Source organism: Schistocerca serialis, chromosome 3 (assembly GCF_023864345.2).
Source record: "Schistocerca serialis cubense isolate TAMUIC-IGC-003099 chromosome 3, iqSchSeri2.2, whole genome shotgun sequence".
NCBI classification, from domain to species: domain Eukaryota; kingdom Metazoa; phylum Arthropoda; class Insecta; order Orthoptera; family Acrididae; genus Schistocerca; species Schistocerca serialis.
Genome location: NC_064640.1, coordinates 428,533,306 through 428,539,356, shown reverse-complemented (window position 1 = coordinate 428,539,356; position 6,051 = coordinate 428,533,306). Strand labels below are relative to the sequence as shown.

General features: G+C 39.5%; 1 pseudogene; it reads right to left on the bottom strand.

Moving 5' to 3' along the window:
* Positions 1–5,498: 5,498 nt before the first annotated feature.
* Positions 5,499–5,616, bottom strand: LOC126472213 (5S ribosomal RNA; annotated as a pseudogene).
* Between the last annotated feature and the right edge of the window lie 435 nt (positions 5,617–6,051).

The window sequence follows — 6,051 nt, the reverse complement described above, 5'->3', positions numbered from 1 at the left end:
AATTGGTTTTCCTTTTAAAATAAGTATTACATGATCATTCTTCTGTAGCAGAAGTAGATTTCTGAATCTTATTCCAGCTGTAAATTTTAAAGTAAAGCACAATTCATTTCCATTTAAGGTAATTCCTGAGATATTTAAAGGCTATTACTGAAAGTAAAAGAAATTGGATGTTATAGCTTCAACCAAATGTGCTGTCTATTAAACCTGAGGCACATGCATGAAGGGGTGGAGACAAATTCTGCTACTGATTAAGACACCTAATGTGCCAACATGGCTCAAAATTGACAGATGAAGCTCAACCTGTACCTTGGCCCTCAACATCACCTGACCTCATTCCTTTGAAATTTCTTGTCTGGGCTATCTAAAAATGAAGCATACAGTACTCTTGTTGATACGTATGAAAAATTTGAGCAGCAGATTGTACAGTCTTGTCAGGATTTATGAGATAACCCAAAGGTACTTGAAAGAACTCACAACACACTGCATAGATGAGTGTAGTAATGTCTTCAAATGTGAGGATGGCATGCGGAGCTCCTCTTTTAGTAGGTACAAGTGTACAGTAAATTGTAACATACAGCCCAACTAGATGGGGAAATAATCGAAATATTATGTTTCAAATACATTTAATACATTTATATCGACTAGGATAATACTTGAAAGTAAAGTCAGTGGAAGCTCATGACTACACATTTGTAATTATTTCAGAAGCAGCTCATTTGCAGGTCCATGTTTACTGGAATGCTTTTGCTTCTGTTATCATATGTATTTACTTGTCAGTTTTTACTACTAATGATGGTATGCACTGTGTACATAATTTTGCACCTGGGTGTTGGGTGCCTGTTACATCCCCCCTCCCCCCTCCGCCCTCCTCTCCTAGCGTGATGGCCACTTGTGTCACTTGGTTCTTAAACCAGCCCTGATAACCAATTAAATAACAAACAAGATACATAAATACTTCACAATTTATACACTCTAAGATTAAAAAAAAAAATGCTGCATAAAGAAATTACCTGGATGGGACAGCAACTGGTATATGTGACATAGATGTACAGATAAACAAAATATTACAATTTTAGAAAAATTGGATGTAGAGTTGTAAAACTACTGTAGACTACCATAAACTATTATAAGTAAGCATAGACTATGGTTGTTTTCCTAGTAGCTTTTGTCAGTTAAGATCATAACTGCATTAGTCATATGTTTGGTGTGTTGCACACATGTCGGGTGTTACCCCATTTTGATCTCTCTGTCTGCATATGCAATCAGTGTCTTACTAAACTCCCCTGGAAACCAGAAGTCATTAACCATCTAGAAACTGAGTGAGAATATGTGAAGCGTCATGTAACCTACAGGACATTTTTGTCTACTTAGTTGCTTCCTGCCTGTTACTTAAAGACAAAAAGGATTTATAGCAAAATTGAAATTGTTAATGGTTAATTAAACTTTTATTCACAGATTGTTGATTTGTTACAAGTGATGATGATGATGATGTTGATGATGATGAGGTCCCATACTCTGAGGAGCGTAGGGGAACAATGCGGGAGACCTGCACTGCTGGCTAAAAATCAAATATTGCTTCAATACTTCATTGAGCATATATAAAACAAAATGTTTATGCTAAAAATTACTTTTTTTAGGTTACCAGTTTCAGTCTGTTTTAGACCCTCTTCAGACATCACGCCATGATGGTAGATGGTGGCAGTGAACCGAGCAGGCGCTATGACTCCATGAATGGTAACTGCAATTCATGGAGTCATAGCACCTGCTCCGTTCACAGTCATACCACCTACTCTGTTAACAGTCACCATCTACCATCATGGTGTGAGGTCTGAATATGATCTAAAACAGACTGAAGCCGGTAACCTCATAAAAAAAGAAGTTTCTTGTGTTTTTGACTGTTCGTGTTCATTTTTAAGTAATAAAAGAAACTTTTGTATTCGAAGATAAATGTTTTCAAAAATTAATGTTTATGTCAATTATAAACAACCTTAACAGGAAACACTTGTGTTTCATCATGATAATGAAAATAACAACAATAATTATACAAACATTTTATGTTTGTGCGTGTAAACTTTACTTGCATAAAAACCAATTGCTTTTGTTACATAAAAGGGCATAAGCTATGTGTTCAACTAATTTCTGTTACTTATAAAATGTAGTTTATATTGTGTACTGATATATACACATCAAAAAAAGTTTTGCATCATCTCGGTTCTGAGTGTGCCAGAACCTGTACAGAAAATTGGAATAGATCAACATAAACATCATTTCCACTCTTTTCATTGCTCCTGAAAACCACACATTGCATGTTGTACCACCATACAGTGAGACCTTCGGAGATGGTGGTAAAGACTGCTGTACACACCGGTATCTCTAATACCCAGCAGCGTGTCCTCTTGAATTGATGCATGCCTGTGTTCATACTGTCCACAAGTTTATCAAGGCACTGTTTGTCCAGATTGTCCCACTCCTCAATGGCGATGTGGCATAGATCCCTCAGTGTGGTTGGTGGGTCACATTGTCCATAAACAGCCCTTTTCAATCTATTCCAGGCATCTTTGATGGGGTTCATGTCTGAAGAACATTCTGGCCACTCTAGTCAAGTGATGTCGTTATTCTGAATGAAGTCATTCACAAGATGTGCATGATGGGGGAGCGAATTGTCATCCATGAAGATGACTGCCTCGCCAATATGCTGCCGATATGGTTGAACTAGCAGTCAGAGGAACGTATTCACATATAATACAGCCGTTATGGCACCTTTCATGATCACCAGCAATGTATGTCGGCCCCACAAAATACCACCCCAAAACAGCAGGGAACTTCCACCTTGCTGCACTCACTGAACAGTGTGTTTAAGATGTTCAGCCTGACTGGGTTGCTTCAAAACCTGTCTCCGACAATTGTCTGGTTCAAGGTATATGTGACACTCATTGATGAAGAGAACATGATGCCAATCCTGATCAGTCTATTGGGCATATTGTTGGGCCCATCTGTACCACACTGAATGGTGTTGTTTTTGCAAAGATGGACCTCATCATGGACATCAGGAGTGAAGTTCCGCATCATGCAACCTATTGCACATATTTCGAGTCATAACACAACATCCTGTGGCAGCACAAAAAGCATTATTCAACATGATGGCACTGCTGTCAGTGCCCCTTCGAGCCATAAGCCATAGGTAGTGGTCATCCACTGCAGTGGTAGCCCTTGGGTGGCCTGAGCGAGGCATGTCATTGATATTTACTGTCTCTCTGTATTTCCTTCATGTCCGAACAACGTTGCTTTGGATCACTCCACGACACCTGGACACTTCGCTTGTTGGGACCCCTTCCTGGCACAAAGTAACAATGCGGATGTGGTTGAACTGTGGTATTGATAGTCTAGGCATGGCTGAACTACAGACAACATGCGCTGTGTACCTCCTTGCTGGTGGAATGACTGGAATTGTTCAGCTGTCAGACCCTCTCCATCGAATAGACACTGCTCATGCATGGTTGTTTACATCTTTGGTTTGGTTTAGTGACATCTCTGAACAGTCAAAGGAACTGTGTGATACAATACCCACAGTCAACATCTGTCTTCATGAGTTATGGGAACCGGGGTGATGCAACACTTTTTTTGATGTGTGCAGAATATACAAGGTACTTATATTGAATGAGAGGTTCTAATTGTGTGCAAAACAAACAAACAAAGATCAAAGGGAAGTTATTGGCTCCCATTTTTCTTAAATATGCATTTGTGTTAGTTTCCCTACCAATACTACATATAATCCTACCATTTACTACATCATTTATTGATTTTTGTAGTATAACAGAACTACAGAAACACAGTTTTGGTAGAACACAACTGTGATTGATTTATTCAAGAGAAAGAACTTCACAAACTAAGCAAGTCAGTACCACATTTCTTCCTCTCTGGCCATCTTGTAAGCTTGGCATTGATTGACAGAGTTGTCGGATGTTCTCCAGAGGGATATCATCCCAAATTCTACTCAAGTAGTCTCTTGCATCATCAAAATCCTGAGATAGTTGGAGGGCCATGGCTATAACAATCCAAATGTTCACAGCTGGGGAGAAATCCACTTCATTCAATGAGATTCCAGGCTGAAGGCTTGTCAGTAGACACCACAGACAGTGGTGGGATACCAACCTGACTGTCGCCCAGCAGATGGCCCAACATCCAGGAGGGCCGATCTGGGGTGCTATTTCTTTCCATAGCAGAACTATGTTGGTTGTCATCCATGGTACTGTTCCAGCACAGTGGTATGTTGCTGGTATTCTATGCCTTATTTTGTTGCCCTTCATGGCTAGCCATCCTGGGCTTACATTTCAGCAAGATAATGCCTCCCCACATATTACAAGAGTTTTTACTGCTTGTCTTCATGCTTACCAAATCCTACCTAGGGCTCTCCAACCATCTCAGCATTTTGATGACCTAGTGCACCAACTGGATGGATTCTTCAGGAGCACATCCAACAACTCTATCGATCAATGCAAAGCTGAAAAACTGCTTTCATAAGGGCCAGAGGTGGACCAGTGGGTTATTGACTTCCTCAATTTATGAAGCACTTTCTCTTGAATAAAACGTCCAACTTTTCTGAAACTGTAATTATTTGGATAATTTCTTCATGGTGCACTTTTTTCCTTAGAGTGCATGTTAATACCTAATCATTCAAAACTAACCTTATGCTAGTCCACACGTTGATAATAACCTAAAGATATCTGAAACTTTGATTAATATACAAAAAATTAAAATTCCCTTACTGAATATTTCAATTAACTCTTTACTCTTCATCCATGCACTCTTATTTTTCTCTGTGAAATACACTATGAAAGTTTAATGAAAGTGATGAGAAAATACATCATTAGAGACTAATGGACTGATAATGAATGGTTTTTTGTTCAGAAAACCCATTAAGTCCGTTACTTGCTCTCAAAGATGTACGGCAGTCTCACGTTTTTTGTCCATACACCTCTTTCAGTATATGTATTTCTGTCTCATGAAATTAGGCAACATTATTAACATCATGGTTATGGATACCCTTTCCTGATATCTGATTAAATAATATTTTTAATGGTGTAGAAAATTTTTTGACTTTTGATTTGATTTACATTTCCTTATGTTGATAATTGTGACCAATAACTACGACCATGTTTTGTACAAATTTGGTAATATTTAGCTCCAGTCAAAGTGTAAACCAAGCAACAGACACACAGAGGACAGTCATGCCTCTGCAACTCATAATATTTTATCCATTATTTCCCTTTCCTTGACACATTTTCTCTAAAAAGTTACATCTGATAAGTAAAAGCACTCCGTCTTCAGGCCACAAGTGGCCCATCGGGACCATCTGACTGCCGTGTCAACCTCAGCTGAGGATGTGGTCAGCACACTGCTCTCCCAGTCATTATGATGGTTTTCTTTGACCGGAGCTGCTACTATTCAGTCGAGTAGCTCCTCAATTGGCATCACGAGGCTGAGTGCACCCCGAAAAATGGCAACAGCGCAAGATGGTATGGATGGTCACCCATCTGAGTGCTGGCCACGCCTGACAGTGCTTAACTTCGGTGATCTGACGGGAACCAGTGTATCCACTGCAGCAAGGCCGTTGCCCTCTGATAAGTAAGGTGACAAAAACATAGATTTCACCTGTATGTAAGAACACTGTTTATTTGAACTTCTTGGTCGAGTATATGTTTCCAGCACATGAATTATCATGCGTACTGACCAATGGCCTTGCTTTGTTATATACACCAGTTCTCATGAGATCTCTGAAGTTAAGCAATGTTGGGCGAAGCCAGTAATGGGGTAAGTAACTGCTGGTTGCTTTTCCTTTGTCTTTATTGTAAAGGGACGAAGAGGTGGTCGTGTAAAGTATCTGATCACCCATCTTTGTACCAATGTCCTGGATTAAATTCCAAACCTATCTGCAGTGTCTCATGAAGGGTAGGCACGTAACACTGTTGATGGTTAACCGTTTGTCAAATGAGGACATTAAGCTCTGTTATTCCCTTGGTTCTATTTGAGAGGAATAGGATGTATGCCAGC